Raw genomic sequence first — 16,409 nt, forward strand, 5'->3', positions numbered from 1 at the left:
CATAAGGAAGGGTTACTTGACCCCTTTGATTTTGAATCATATCCTACATGCGAGACTTGTCTATTGGGTAAAATGACCAAATCTCCATTTAGTAGACATGGAGAGAGGGCTGCAGATTTGCTAGGATTGGTACACACAGATGTATGTGGACCAATGTCTACGCAAGCCATGGGTGGATTTTCATACTTCATTACTTTCATAGAGGATCGATCTAGATTCGGATATGTGTATTTGATGAAACACAAGTCTGAAGCCTTTGAAAAGTTCAAAGAATATAAGCATGAAGTGGAGAAACAAACCAAACATAGTATTATAACTCTTCGATCAGATCGAGGTGGTGAATACTTGAATGGAGAGTTTCTAGATTATCTCAAAGAAAATGGAATAATCTCCCAGTGGACTCCTCCATATACTCCACAGTTGAATAGGGTATCTGAAAGGAGAAATCGAACTTTGTTAGACATGGTTCGGTCCATGATGAGCTATGCGAATCTTCCAGTATTCCTGTGGGGTTATGCATTGGAAACCTCAGCATATTTACTGAATAAGGTGCCTTCCAAATCTGTTCCTCAAACTCCATATGAGATATGGAAAGAAAGGAAACCGAGTCTTAAACACGTTAAGATTTGGGGATGTCCAGCTTATGTCAAGAAAGTTGACCTAGATAAGCTGGAATCTCGATCCGTAAAATGTAGTTTTGTGGGATATCCTAAAGAGACTTTAGGGTATTACTTTTACACCGATCATAGGGTGTTTGTCTCCAGACATGCTACCTTCTTGGAAAAGCAGTTTATCCTTGAAGGAAAAAGTGGGAGCAAAATTGAACTTAATGAAGTTCAAGAAGCACAAACTACTACAGTTCAAGTGGAAACACCTATTCAGACTAAACAACCTTCTGTGGAACAGCCTATTCGTAGGTTAGGGAGAGTGTCTCGCCAACTTGAGAGGTATTATGGCCTTGTCATTGAGAATGACAATGAGTTGTCAATCATTGATGATGACGACCCTATAACTTATAATGAGGCTATGAGTAATGTTGACTCAGAGAAATGGCAAAGTGCCATGAAATCCGAAATGGAATCTATGTATACCAACCAAGTATGGACTTTGGTTGAAGCACCTGAGGGTGTGAAGCCTATTGAGTGCAAATGGGTATACCAAAGAAAGATTGGAGCAGATGGCCAGGTGGAGACCTATAAGGCCAGGCTCGTGGCAAAAGGATTCAGACAAAGGCAAGGGATTGACTTTGATGAAACTTTTTCGCATGTAGCCCTGTTAAAATCAATTTGGATTTTGCTTGTGATTGCTGCTTACTACGACTATGAGATCTGGCAAATGGACGTGAAAATGGCCATCCTCAATGGGAAACTTGAAGAGGAAGTGTATATGACACAACCAGAGGGTTTTCTTTCCAAGGGAAATGAACACCTAAGGTGTAAGCTGCTTCGAACCATATATGGTTTAAAGCAAGCTTCTCGTAGATGGAACATCCATTTTGATGAGACAATCAAAGAGTTTGGTTTTATCAAAAACATAGATGAACCATGTGTCTACAAGAAGGTTAGTGGGAGCGCGGTAACATTTCTTGTATTGTATGTGGATGACATACTTCTTATAAGAAATGATATACCAATGTTGCAATCAGTCAAAGTGTGGCTATCGAAGAACTTCACTATGAAGGACTTGGGAGAAGCATCCTACATTCTCGGTATGAAGATCTATAGAGATAGATCTAGAAGAATGATAGGTCTTACCCAGGGTACATACATCCAGAAAGTGCTTAAAAGGTTTAGCATGGAAAACTCCAAAAGAGGTCTCATATCGATGAGCCATGGAGTGTCCCTTTCCGAAAAGATGTCTTTTAAGACACCTGAGGAAAGAGAGCGTATGAGTAAGATTTCTTATGCTTCAGCAATAGGATCTATCATGTACGCGATGTTATGTACTAGGCCTGATGTTACTTATTCAATTAGTGTGATGAGCAGATATCAGTCCGATCCAGGTGAAGACCACTGGAAAGCAGTGAAGAACATCCTTAAGTACTTGCGAAGGACTAAGGATATTTTTCTTGATTTTGGTGGTGGATCTGAGTTGAAAATAGAGGGTTATACTGACTCTAGTTTTCAATCAGAAAATGATGATAGCAAATCCATGTCAAAGTACCTGTTTACTCTGAATGGTGGTGCGATTAGTTGGAAGAGTTCCAAACAGTCTACAACGGCTGACTCCACAGCGGAAGCAGAATATATAGCTGCAAGTGAGGCTGCAAAAGAAGCCGTTTGGATGAGGAAATTTGTTTCTGAGTTGGGAGTTCTTCCTAGCATTGAGGAGCCTATTGTGTTGTATTGTGATAACAACGCAGCAATAGCATAAGCCAAGGAACCTAGGTCTCATAAAAATTCTAAATATGTTTTGCGACGCTTTCATTTGATTAGGGAAATTATTGAAAGAGGAGATGTCAAGATTGAGAGAGTTGACACACATAACAACGTAGCAGACCCAATCACAAAGTCATTATCTCAGATTCACTTTAATCGTCATAAAGAGAAGATGGGTATTAGATACCAGGGTGATTGGCTTTAGTTCAAGTGGGAGATTGAAAGTGTTTGTCCTAAATCCAATCATGTATGATGAGTTAGGAAGAAGTTTCTTGTATTCCTATTTGATTTCATTGATATTAAATAAAAGACTTGTTTTAGTTTTATTATGGGCTTTATCTATTTAAAGTGTTTTAAATAAGATGCTCCATAGTTTAAAGTAAAGCTTCTAGAATTATAATGAGATTATAATAGTGAGATCTTTAAAATGATAACTCTAGACTTAAACAGTTCCTAATCATAGGATAATTAATCGGATGTTAGTGGATCCGCAAAGATTGGTACATACTATGCTTGCTCCCTTCAGGAGGATGTCTGTTCTCATAGGCATTTGTGTGGTGACACTATAGCTAGTATGTAGGTGCTTATTAGGGAATAAGTTCACTGAACATGACTCGATAAGTTGAACAACTAATGGAGATTACTCACGTGTCAATAGTTATTCACTGAGTGATAGTTGTATAAGTGTCCTTAGACTTGAGATCGTTAAAGTTATCTTGTATATAATAAACTGTGCTTTGGTTTAGTCCTTAGTCTCAAGTACATCCATTAGGTCTATTCTGGGCATAGGGATTTGTGTATAGAGATAGTTAACGTCAATAGAGGATCTACCCCTTCTAGTATAGGAAGAGAATATTCTATGTTATTCTTAGTATTCGAGTTCTGGAATCTCTGGCCAGAGTGTATGAAATTAGAAAGGAGTTTCTAATTTGCATTAGTATGAACTTTGCATTATGAATAAGAAATCATATGATTAAATTTGATAGGCCTGACATGAGATCCATGCCTTGTATTTAATCGTGATATTATAAGGGTAGAAGGAATTCATTATACGGTAACTAGTCTCTGACAGGTTCTTGGTATTCTAAGCAGTGAATTCATATTATCCTGAGAAGCATCACTCACGATGTAGAATAAATATAATTAATCAGTTAATTATATTTAGTGAATTTTAGTATTCATGTAAATAATTAATAAAAGTTTATTATTATTTATTTCTACTACCGGCATAATATTGAACCTACAGGGTCACACCATAAAAGAATATTTTCTTTGATGAAATAATGAGAGAGAGAATTATTTTCTAAATAGTTTAGAAAAAGAAATAATGATTAAAATAGCTTTTATTATTATTAAAGCATTTTATAAAGATAAAATGTGGGGGTTAATATATATATAAAGATATATTATAAAACCCTAGGAGAGCCCTGTAAATAGAATGAGATGGCTCATTCTATTCACATACTTGGTTTTGTGAAAACCCTAGCCTCCATCTTCTTCCTCTCTCTCTCTCTCTCCCAAAACTCCATTTTTATAAAAGCTCGGTTTTATAAAAAGCTTCATCGAAGAGGATCATTCTTGGTGGATACCGGTAGAGTGCTTCACACACTGAGGAGCAACTGCTAGCAACCGGTTTTATAAAGCTTCAATTTTTCAAGGTATGGTTACAATTCCTCCGTTTTTCTAATTTATACGTTTTTCTATATGTGCGATACATGGTTTTTACGGAATAATTGTTATATAACGCTTCCGCTCATCCGTAAATTCCTTCAATATGACAGGTTATAAATCCCTGGTATCAGAATTTGAGGAGAAGGTTGGCCCAAGCGTTTCTTATGGAGATGGCAACTTAGGAAAAATCTTGGGATATTGCAAAATTAAAGTTGAAAATGTCATCATTAAAAATGTAGCTCTAGTTGGAGGACTCAAGCATAATCAGATCAGTGTGAGGCAAATCTGTGATAAAGGTTACCATGTCAACTTCTATGAGGAGCATTGTGAAATTTTCAGTAAGTCTGATGGCAAGATTGCATTAAATGGTGTAAGACATGGTAGCTTATATGAAGCCAGGGTCTCCACAAGTATTGATTATTCAAAAGTTTGTCTAATGAGTAAACATTGGTCCTTTGTTTTACACATAACAAACATATCTAGATTTTCTTTTAACTCTCTCAAGAAAGAAGTTAAATTCTTTACTTACAAAGAACCCAGAACTGTAGCAAGACATACTTAATTTTAATACAAAGTTAAGTGAGTTTTGAAAATACTGTGTTTATTGTGCATGCTTTATTTATTATGATTAACACACTATCTCTACAAATTAGACAGTTTTGTTCACCATTCCAAATAGTTGTAAAAAGACTTAAAAATATCCAAAACACATTCACCCCCTCTGTGTTGTATTTAATATCTAACAAGTGGTATCAAAGAAAAATCTGAAAGTAAACAGATAAAGGTCTTGGAAGAATGAATACACAAAAGATAAGCACTATAAAGATAGTAGCCTTTGATAAGACTAACTACACATTATGAAAGAAGAAGATGATGCTATTTCTAAGGATGGCCAATCCCTTGTACATCGAGATTATGAAGAATGGACCTTTTACTCCTATGGAAAGGATTGAAGAATCTACAGGTGGAAACATGGTTATCCCAGCTCAATATGGTCCTAAAGATCCTTCAAAATACAGAAAAACTGAGAAAGAAAAAGTTTCCCTTGACAGTGGTCAGTAATTAATTCTGTAACACCCCCAGATCCGGGGTCGGGGATCCGGGTCGTCACGGTCTTTCTTTCCACAACATCACTTCACTTAATTAATAATAATAACCTTATGCTGTGACCCCACACTAACACACACCACAACCCGTTAAAGTCTCAGAGATGAAATTTAAATAAGTACAAGTCTTTGAATCCACAATTTAAAAGTTATTACAACCCAAAATGATTACTTGATAAATTTACAGTTAATTGCCATTATCTTCCACAAGTTATAATTATACATAATTTGATTCTCAAAAATAGAATGCCTGATCTACCAATAGATCTACCTCTGCAGCTATAGCAGCCACAACATCATCGGGAAGACGCGGGACGCTTCCCACGCGCTTGCGCTGGGTCTACTGGAGTCTGGCCATCTTTCCTAACTGTTGTTGTGTGATGAAGAAATAAAGCAAGAGTGAGCCTTACAGCTCGCAAGATAATATATAGTGATAACAATAATATAAGTATCTAAATGGATAATTACTAGAATCTTTTATCATGAGTAAGATAATTACTTACTAGATATAAGTAAAAACAAGGGATGAAGTTACCAAATACTTCACTATACTTATATCATTTATAAAGCTACTTGAACTACCACTGTTCAAAGTATAATGAGCTTTCAACAGTTCATCACATAGATGAGACTACAAGACAAGATTTGAATAGATTAAATCTTTAAAATATTATTAAAGGAAATGAAGTTATGACATACTTCATTAAGTTCTGATATATATATATATATATATATCCACATATACATCTTCCTTTATACATTTCCTGAAAACCTCTGTCATGTAAAGTATGAACAGAATTGCAATATCCAATAAGTTTGGAAAGGAAAAGAATTTTGGCATAAACCAGATATCTTGCTGATCAGGCAAAGATACCCATAAATAACCTTTTCTACTAGTAGATGGACGAATTCCCCACTGGTCATCACCCTGGTCGTATTAGGACCTTATGCTGGACTGTCACTCAGCCACTTATGCATTTGATGGACTCCCACTGAGCCACTTACACTATCATGGACGTCCACTGAGCCCATGTTGCTTATGCCGACTCTATAGATGGACTTACTTCCCGAACGTTGGGTAAGTAATCAATTCATTTACCAAAACTGCAACCGTGTTGCGAATATAAAATACACCACAGAGCCGGATCCCTCAGGTTTTGAGCGAGTATTTAAATCCCCTTAAAAAGGAAGATCTTAAATATAAAAATGAGTTTTGGGATCCGCTCTAACTTTTAAAATCATTTTGAAGACTCGAAAACACTTTATAGAGTGTTTGGAGTAAAGCTGATTTAATGAAGTAAATCAATCCCCAGAATATTTAGAAAATGACTGAATATTATTATTTAAATAATATTCCCATAAAGAATAATCTTTATAAAAATAATTGAAGTAGAAGTATTAAAACTTATACTTGAAACGAGTATTAAATAACCAAAGATATACTTATATGAAAGTACTATCTTTATTTGAATAATCGAAAATAAGTTTGATTATTGACACCTTATTCTTTAATAAAATAAAGGATATATCTCAGCAAATAATCGGAGTCATAGATCCTCAAATGAATATTCAAATAATATTCATTAAATAATATAAACTGAGTCATAAGTCCTCGAATGAATATTCAAAATAATATTCATTTAATATAAAGGAGTCATACGCCTTCGAATAATATTCGAAATAATATTCAATAATAAAATAAAGTTAAAGTTATCGAATAAACCTTATTTATCCATATTTACAAAATCTACTTGGGATCCTCGACTCCCGGTTTTAGAAAATATTTTCAACTTTGGGTCCCGGTACAAAGGGTATATGCAAATTACCGCTATCCTCTAGCATAGGTATTATCAACTGAATCAACAGATATATATGGAAAGAATACGAAACAGGCATGCATATATATATACCATAGCAGCATGCTTCAATATATTGCAACATTTGCTAATTAACCAACATGCATCTATCGCAAGATAATGCAAATACATATATTCATCACAACAACAGTTATAACGGGTAGAAAACTTGCCTGAGCGACTTGGGGTGATAAAAGGCTCGGGACGAGTCTGGTAACCTATAAACAACAAGTAAGTTGGAATTAAACCAAAGTCACTTGTAAATCTATACTTTAACTAACTTAGACTCTAACGCTTGTTTTGCGCTTACTGACTCGCTTAAGTCACTCGGGTACCCTCGGCTCCACCATTTTTAATAATTTAACCTTTACGAGTTTTAAGGCAATTCCTTCGCGAGTGTCTTACCAACTACCTAACACACTTACCATAAATGTTTCATGTATTAATTAACCCTTTTTGGTCTTTAACCTTTGTTTCAAAGTAAGGCGAGGGGAAAAGTTTCGTTCGCGAAACACCGTTACTTGAAACGGTCGTTTCTCCTAAACCGTGCATCGGAATCGAACGAACCACATATCAAAACGAAACTCGTAACATGAGCTATCTAAACATGGCAATGGTCATAATCTAGCAAGGGGTTCTCGGGTCCTAATATTATGCACAAAAACAGTCTAAAGAAAATCGGACGTTACGACGGCTATGTTTACGCGATTTCCCAATTTAAAACCATTCAAAACCAACCACAAACCAACCTCAAATCCAACATACAACCAACATCCATCCTTACCACATCATAACAACCCCAACCAATTCAATTTTAACATTCATACTTATGCCTAAGCTTAACTTTAACCATACTTAAGTTCTTTTAATCAAAACAACAACATTTACCATTCCAATTCAATACCATTTCAAATCCCAAACTCTAAATCACAACATCAAGCTACAATATCACCGTACTAATCAAAATCATCTTATAATACATAGGAATCTAGGGTTTGGAGATGATATACCTTCCTTGAAGTGGTGGGAGGAGCTAGGAAGCCTTAAGAAGCTTTGAGAAGTCTTAGGAATGCTTGGATCTTCAAGGAAAACAAGAAAAATTTCAAGTTAAAAACTTGAAAACACTATTAATAGTCTTCTTCTTTGATTAAATGAAGAAGATGGAGAAGGAATTGATGGCTTAAACTCATGATATAGCCCTAACTAAGCATGAAGATGATTAGGGAATTAACTCACCAATTTAGGAAGCTTGGATCTTTGATTTTTAAATTTCCTTGCCTTTTGAATAGTAAAAAGCCGAGAGCTCTCAAGAACAAAGCCTTGGTTCTTTTTGATTTTGATGAAAAATGATTTTGCTTGGCTTGGTTGACTTGTTTTTGTGTTTGATTTAGTTAATTACCTTGTTGCCCTTGAATTTGTGTGGTTCTCATTCAACCACACCTCCTTCTTTCCCATGTCATGCCTATGTCATGTTGTGATGTCATATTTCCCTCCTTGTCCTCCTCTCATTGGTTGGGTGACATCACTCCCTCTAATCCCTTTGCTTAACTTCCTAATCGTTTGCCTAATGACCGCTGATCTGTTATACGGTTCGCTTAACTTTCGTTCTCGTTTATCGTTTGAAGGATCATACCCGGGATCTTATTACTTAGGTTCCCTTAACCTTTCTCAATACATTATATTCCTTTTTATGATCCTCTATTATAATCCTTTAATTTAAATCCTTTTATCCTGTTACCTTATACTCAATTCTTTCCGTGTCTATTGGATTTCTGGGAAAATTAAAGTGTTCGGATTTGGATTCTGACGATCTTTACATACACTTATATCCCATATAAAGTACTAATAAAATCTCAGAATATCCATATCAGAACCCCTACATAGTGTGGCATGAAAAGTTTTTCTCATTCAGCTAAAACACTATTCACAAGGGTTACAAAAAGTTCAAAATTTTGGGGGTTATTACAGTCTCCCCTCCTTAAAAGGATTCCGTCCCGGAATCAAATTGAAAATAAATAGGGATACTCTCTTAGCATTGCACTCTCTAACTCTCGAGTAAATTTTCCCACATTGTGGTCCTACCACCAAACTCCGCCTAGTTTGATAACCCTTCTCCTAAGTACTTGTTCCTTTTCACTCTATAACCCTTCCTGGTTGCTCCATATAGGTTACGTCTGGTTGCAGGTCTATGTGCTCATATGCCCCTATTTATCTGGCATCCAAATTATACTTCCTTAACATTGATACGTGGAACACGCTATGAACTTGCTACATGTTCGGGGTTAGGGCTAACTCATATGCCAACTTCCCAATACGTCTTAGTATATCCCAGGGTCCAACAATCCGTGGACTTAGCTTTCCTTTCTTTCCGAACCTCATCAATCCTTTTTCCAAGGGATACCTATAACATTACTAGGTCCCCTATTTCCCATTCCTTGTCCTTTCGTGTTAAATCAACATACTTCGTGTTCCCATCTTGGGCTACTACCAGCCATCCTCTGATTAGATTTATCATATCCTTGGTCCTTTGGACTACTGCGGGTCCGAGCATCTTGCGCTCTACAACTTCATCCTAACATAAGGGAGATCGACATTGTCTTCCCTAAAGGATCTCATAAGGCGATACCTCAATACTGACATATGATCTATTGTCGTAAGAAAACTCAACCCGTGTTAAGTGATCATTCCAATTTCTTTCAAGTCTATTGCACAGACTCTCATTATAGCTTTTAGCATTAGAGCTTTTGCTTCTCACTACCCATCCTTTTCCAGTTCGTAGTCGCTACTACCTTCCGTTCCTAATATTATACTAGTTATACTTTTGCTCGTTAGCGTTCTATAACCTTTTAATAACCATGCCAACCTTAGTATCACGAATGTGTTTCCATTCCTAATACTACCACAACTTTATTACTCCTTTTTCAGTTGTTTCTATTTTCCAAAATTTGATCAATCAAATAGAAGTAAAGGAATTTGTTGAGAGATCACTATGATCATGAACACTTGTTATATCACATAGTTAGTACAGAAGGTGGCCAGCCTTTAGTACTTGACAAGCAACTAAACAATAGATGGTATCCTACTAGGCTTCTATCACAAAGATAGATAGTCATTCAGCAATACCTCCCCTTCTGGAAGGGTTGTTCTTCTCAGCTTACATGAAATGAAAAGAAGAGAAAAGAACGAATTGAAGAGAATTGTATATATGAAAAAAAATATACTGCCATAAAATATCTGGCTTGGAACCTACCTCTGAACTATAGAGGTTTGTCATAGGAGAACAAAATATATGTATTTATATCAACATCAAGTATTATCGCATCGCATTTTGCATGCTTAAATATTTTTTGCTATTCCGTCCATCATTCTATGGACCCATGCTCTTCCTCGAGCTGATACACAATCACCTTTGAAACTCCTTCGATATCGAAAATCGAACCTGGGATCTCATTCTAGACATCATCGTTACTTGAATTCTATGCTTGCACCGTAACCTTCCTCGTATAATAATACGACTCCCTATTGATAAGAAAGAATAAATATTCAATAGGTAGATACTCTAATTAATTAGTCTATCAATGATAACTTATACACTACCACGACCCGCTTAGTGGTACTTAATCTCAACATCCATTCCAATACAACTCTCACGGTTGTAACCAGCTCATTACTCGCAGAATCATTGCTGTATTACTATGGTCCACTACTGACCTACTGTCGTCATTCACATTCCATGAAATCTTAATATCTAACCATACGGAGTCCATACATGTCGTATCAAATCATTCTAAGGAGGTAACATAATCACCATTCCTGATTCATGAAGAACACTCCTGATCCTGACATACATACATGACATGAAGCAGATAAAATTGCAGAAGAGTTTCAATCAAAGCAACGATAGCAGGTTAATACCATTCTTAATCATACGCCCTAAATAGAAGACTTAACTCAAGGGTTCATCTAGTCCTTTTTGAAACATGGTCCTGGCTTATCTCAAGATAGTATCTTCTGAGATAGATAGCCCGCTCATGGTGATTACACGAATTAAACCTTTACCAACTACTATTACGGTTGGATATTGCACAGTCATCAGGAGGAATGTCAATCTTCCAAACCATAATACAACCTTCATAGCTGTAACCATTATCATTGTATTCCTTTGGCACAAGCGCCAATAATTATCCTCTTACCTTTAAAGTGTCGGCCACCTCTTTGGCCTTTCCTGATAGTAAAATTTTCTTACAGTCAAGGTCATTTTAACCACCTCCAAATAAATTTTCTACCTTATTTCAATCACAGCTTATGTGAAAATGCTTTCCTTAAAATCTGATGAGTAAAAAACAAATTACCATTTTTCCATAAGTTATCCCCTCAGTCTTTAGAGGTTAATCACTGTCACGATTGACTCTCAATCATACTTAGAACATCTTTTATCTTAAGTCCTAATTGCCCTGAACAATTTCGACCATTACTGGTTCGATCCATACCTTCTCGTGGTTTAACACGTGCCCCACTTGGCATCATTATAATTACGTCATATTTCCTTTATCAACATTTCTATTCTTGAGAATTTTGAATATTACCTTTCTCCTTGTAAAACTCTTAAGGTTATCCTTAAATCCTTTATCAGGTACACCCTAGGCACAGGGCATATCAAGATACCATTTATTAATACCAAAATCATTGTCTATTTACTCCTGAAAAATTTCTCCACTGATTCTTAAAGGTTGTTATTACCTTAATCATTTCCAATTCATACTGTCAAAACTCACATTATCCCTATTAAGGGTGAAATTCCAACTTTTATGCATTCCCCGAGGATTCATTTTAAGTTACCGATGTTCTATCCTTAATTCCACCTTTAAAAGGTACCTGCATCCTTCCATGGATAAATCAAGTCATATATCCTTGATAGATTATCTTATTCATCATTCCCCACCTCGATAGTCTATACCTAACTTCATAATGGCATCCTTATTCAAATTGAGGTCAATCCATATGGCCTCCAAAAGATAACAATGGTCATCCACTTTTCTTTCCTAATTTGGTAATGATAACATGGATGTTCTGGAAGATATTGGTCATGTTCAACATGAACTTCTTCTTAATAATTCCTTATTTACTTTTGTTGTTTATCTCAATAGTCACCTCAATGTTGGGATATCTTTCATACCTGGCGTCTCCCTTTCTGGGTATCATGCCACCGGTCTTACACTTCACATTCTTGAAGGTCACTTCCTTCATCCAATTTTTCCTAATTTCTTACTTCCTTGTCTCCTCAGTCTATCCGCGTCTCATTATTTATCCTTCGAACTATTTCAAGGTTTCCTCGAATCCTCCCAACTTAAAGGGGGTACAATGTATGTATCTCTTATGCCTTCAACCATCAATTTTAACTCATGGTGGATCATCATCATCCTGACGATTACATACTTTTCTATTTCTATTGCTATGAGTCTTTAGGGTTTCCTCATACCCAACTCCCTTATCATTCCTCAAACTCTATTGCCTTTATATTCCTTTCCACTTCAGTTTCTTTTTTTTTTATTTTCCTTTCTCTTATCATTATTTCACAAACCAATCACAATATAAGCATTGATTTCATACATCCCGTCATTCTGGATTCGTGTCCTCAGAACGAATCTTGATAACTTTTACATTTTAGATTCATAATTCATCATACTCGTCTACCTTTGTTCTGGCTCTAAAGCTTTTACACTATCTCCATAACCTTGGTAATTACTTTCCCGAAAACAATTGACTGAACTTTAATCAGTTTATTCTAACCTCTGGCTCCGTGCCTTTCTTGGTCTTTCACCAGCGGGTGGTCTCTCTCTTAGGAGGGTAAGTGACAAAAACAGTCTTTTGTGGTTCGTCAATCATTTAGAATCTCAAATGATTCCTATATTTCCTTTAGCCAGGCTCTTGCCTCGACTGGGTCAGCTTATTCCTTAGAACTCTAAGAGCTTAGCGACTTAAAGATCATGAAAGAATTTCCTACCGCATTGTTTCCTCAAGGTGGTGGTTGGGGATAATAGTCTAAGTTCTTTTTAGACAGGTCCATGAATTGCTGTATAGGAGTACCGTCTCGGGTCTCCTTTCCTTACTCGACTTTCTGTTTCCTTAGTATGAAATGTTTCATCCTTCTCCCATACTTGGGGTTATCTTATACGTTAAAATCCTCATTTTCCACTTCATTATGTTATGGGTTCCTTCTATCTTGATGGCGTCCTCCCTGACTATCACATTCAGGGTTTGCCCTTAATCTTATTCCTTGAACTATGACTTTCATCTAAGATCTCATCTTTAAGCTCTTGAACATTTGGAACCCAAATTCTATAGGAATACCTCATTATTCCCTTATCATTTTTCTCGGTATTAATCTCATATCTATTTGTTGGCTCTCTGCCTTCATTCTTCACTTTTTCTCGCACAATATGTTCTTTTCCGATAATTCAGACTGTATTGCAATCTCAAACAGCTTTTCGGTACCGGCTCCGGTTACCTTCACTACTATTTCCAAAATCTCTTATAAACTCTCCCAAAGACATTATCATCTTGAGTCTCTCCTTTTTACTAAGGGCATCAGCCACCACATTGGCTTTCCCCGAATGATAAAGAATCTCCCAATCATTATTCTTGATTAGCTCTAACTGCCTCCTCTGGCATATGTTGAGCTCTTTCTACGTGAAAATGTACTAGAGCACTTATGGCTTAGGTAATTCTCGCACTTCTCTCCATACAAGTAGTGCCTCCAATCTTTAGGGTAAAACTATTGCCACGAGCCTAAGCTCATGGGCGGGGATATCGAATTTTATATTCCCTTAATTGTCTTGACGCGTACGCGATTACCTTACCGTGCTGCATAAGCACGCACCCTAAGCCCTTGTGCGAAGCGTCACTATACTTCACAAAATCTCCTTTTCCATCCGGCAACGCCAGCATAGGGGCCGTCACCAACCTTTGCTTCAGTTCTTGAAAGCTGTTCTCGCATTTCTCTGTACATTTGAACTTCTCAGTCTTACGAGTAAGCCACGTTAAAGGGGGCTACTATCTTTACAAACTTGAACGAACCTCCGGTAGTGACCGGCCAATCCTACCTCTGGGAGTTGCCCTAACCATGGTCATCAATTCATCAGTGGTCCTTTATCCAATCTTGTCAGGATCCTCCTTGGGATCCTCCTCAACAACTATCCCTTCTAGGACAACCTCCTCAACCACTACATCCTCAATATCAACATCATCCGGTCCTGCGTTAGGACGCTCTATCGGATCCATAATCTGATCTCTAATGAGTAATAAAACATCATCGCGTTGTTGCTCCTCAACCTCAGGGTTCGGAGTCCCGCTACTCTATACGATAACGAACTACGCTTCTATCGCTACATTTATAAGGGTTCCCATAAGGGTTTTAACTGTCAGTACTACGTTAGGTAGTCCGACTATGAACTTGGTAAGAGTTCTTATTATCTTAGTGAACTTATTATCTTAACGTCCCATCATCTCTGAGGTTTATAACGCTTAGCTCTGATACCATTTCTGTAACACCCCCAGATTCGGGGTCGGGGATCCGGGTCGTCACGGTCTTTCTTTCCACAATATCACTTCACTTAATTAATAATAATAACCTTATGTTGTGACCCCACACTAACACACACCACAACCCGTTATAGTCTCAGAGATGAAATTTAAATAAGTACAAGTCTTTGAATCCACAATTTAAAAGTTATTACAACACAAAATGATTACTTGATAAATTTACAGTTAATTGCCATTATCTGCCACAAGTTATAATTATACATAATTTGATTCTCAAAAATAGAATGCCTGATCTACCAATAGATCTACCTCTGCAGCTATAGCAGCCACAACATCATCGGGAAGACGCGGGACGCTTCCCACGCGCTTGCGCTGGGTCTGCTGGAGTCTGGCCATCTTTCCTAAATATTGTTGTGTGATGAAGAAATAAAGCAAGAGTGAGCCTTACAGCTCGCAAGATAATATATAGTGATAACAATAATATAAGTATCTAAATGGATACTTACTAGAATCTTTTATCATGAGTAAGATAATTACTTACTAGATATAAGTAAAAATAAGGGATGAAGTTACCAAATACTTCACTATACTTATATCATTTATAAAGCTACTTGAACTACCACTGTTCAAAGTATAATGAGCTTTCAACAGTTCATCACATAGATGAGACTACAAGACAAGATTTGAATAGATTAAATCTTTAAAATATTATTAAAGGAAATGAAGTTATGACATACTTCATTAAGTTCTGATATATATATATATATATATCCACATATACATCTTCCTTTATACATTTCCTGAAAACCTCTGTCATGTAAAGTATGAACAGAATTGCAATATCCAATAAGTTTGGAAAGGAAAAGAATTTTGGCATAAACCAGATATCTTGCTGATCAGGCAAAGATACCCATAAATAACCTTTTCTACTAGTAGATGGACGAATTCCCCACTGGTCATCACCCTGGTCGTATTAGGACCTTATGCTGGACTGTCACTCAGCCACTTATGCATTTGATGGACTCCCACTGAGCCACTTACACTATCATGGACGTCCACTGAGCCCATGTTGCTTATGCCGACTCTATAGATGGACTTACTTCCCGAACGTTGGGTAAGTAATCAATTCATTTACCAAAACTGCAACCGTGTTGCGAATATAAAATACACCACAGAGCCGGATCCCTCAGGTTTTGAGCGAATATTTAAATCCCCTTAAAAAGGAAGATCTTAAATATAAAAATGAGTTTTGGGATCCGCTCTAACTTTTAAAATCATTTTGAAGACTCGAAAACACTTTATAGAGTGTTTGGAGTAAAGCTGATTAAATGAAGTAAATCAGTCCCCAAAATATTTAGAAAATGACTGAATATTATTATTTAAATAATATTCCCATAAAGAATAATCTTTATAAAAATAATTGAAGTAGAAGTATTAAAACTTATACTTGAAACGAGTATTAAATAACCAAAGATATACTTATATGAAAGTACTATCTTTATTTGAATAAATGAAAATAAGTTTGATTATTGACACCTTATTCTTTAATAAAATAAAGGATATATCTCAGCAAATAATCGGAGTCATAGATCCTCAAATGAATATTCAAATAATATTCATTAAATAATATAAACTGAGTCATAAGTCCTCGAATGAATATTCAAAATAATATTCATTTAATATAAAGGAGTCATACGCCTTCGAATAATATTCGAAATAATATTCAATAATAAAATAAAGTTAAAGTTATCGAATAAACCTTATTCGATTAATAGTTTTGAAAACTATGACCATATAAATATATATATAAGTATATATATATATATATTTATCCATATTTATAAAATCTGCTTGGG

This window comes from Apium graveolens, chromosome 9 (genome assembly GCF_009905375.1).
Source record: "Apium graveolens cultivar Ventura chromosome 9, ASM990537v1, whole genome shotgun sequence".
Classification (NCBI taxonomy): Eukaryota; Viridiplantae; Streptophyta; class Magnoliopsida; order Apiales; family Apiaceae; genus Apium; species Apium graveolens.